The sequence below is a fragment of the Nicotiana attenuata genome, chromosome 10 (assembly GCF_001879085.1).
Source record: "Nicotiana attenuata strain UT chromosome 10, NIATTr2, whole genome shotgun sequence".
Classification (NCBI taxonomy): domain Eukaryota; kingdom Viridiplantae; phylum Streptophyta; class Magnoliopsida; order Solanales; family Solanaceae; genus Nicotiana; species Nicotiana attenuata.
The window spans coordinates 16,149,890-16,151,166 of record NC_031998.1 but is presented as its reverse complement, the minus strand read 5'-3'; positions in this window follow the sequence as shown (position 1 = coordinate 16,151,166).

The following is a 1,277-nucleotide window of genomic DNA, read 5'->3' as shown; positions in this document are numbered from 1 at the left end:
TTGATTGCACCAGAATTACTAACCATATTCACATATTTGCCTTCTGTATTTGTCAATTACCTAGCACCATTGGACAACAATCTCGGTACCACGAGCAGCCCTTGTAGACTTGAGGCAAACTTGCCTTTGGCTTCAAGCCGATGTGGCATGATGCATTTCCCCAGTATTTCACTATGTTCTGTCTGACCCAGTTTCACACAATATGGGCTCGAAGAGATTTCAAAATCCCTTGACTGTCCTTACATCCTTAACATTGTTTTATTGCTTCATTACTAAACTGACTTATAAAACCAGGTTGAGAATTATGCGTGCATGTCATGTCACCAGAACCAGCATGAAGAGAATTGCAAAAGGAGAAAGGAACTAGATAAAATGACTAGAAATGGTGGGAAACAGAGAATTGCATTAGACTGACGGTGAAAGGCTTTAAACAACGAAACAAGCAAACTAGACTAGAGTTACAACCCTTGAACAAACCTAAACAGCACTACATAAGCTACTACGACGAGACAAACAAGACAAAGCGAGAGGATAGAAGGGTTTGAGTAACAAGACAATATCCGGATTACAACCCTGAAATAACCCGGACAACAGAAATGACAACAAAATAAACCACCAAAACTCCAAGAGATGGAGCGTCTTTCCAATTACCAAGCATGACGTCTTAGCCACTGAATTTCACACCAAGATTGCTGGAATTTTCACACGTCTTCATCACGTTGTTTTGAGCAAACTGCTTCTGGGTTTCTTCTACCGGCTCATTCTCACGATCAATCATACCCACCATATGCATCTCATTGTGCACAGGAGATGGATCTTGGCCAGTGTTTGTTGCATCTGGATTTTGCACGACGTTGTCGCCTGCATCAATAAGCTTTTGAATTGCATTCTTCAGATGCCAACATTTCTCTATGTTGTGCCCCAAGGCACCTGAGCAGTATGCGCACTGTTGAGAAGGACCGAACTTCTTTGGAGGAGGGTTCGGCACTTTTATCTGAATCGGCTTCAACATGTCCATTGTCCTTAACCGCTGAAACAGACTGGCGTATGATTCTCCCAACGGAGTGAAGCCTTACTTCTTTCGTAACCTCTCATTCTTAAATGCCGGATTGGGCCGGAAACCTGAGCCGGGGTGTTTTTGGGAAGCTCACGGGGATAGATGGGCATTCTGAGGAGCTGGGTACTGAGAGTGTGATGTGCGACTTTGGGATTTCTGTGGAGAGAAGTAGCATCGAGGAAGGTCATCTAATGCACAAGGATAACCACAGGGACGATGT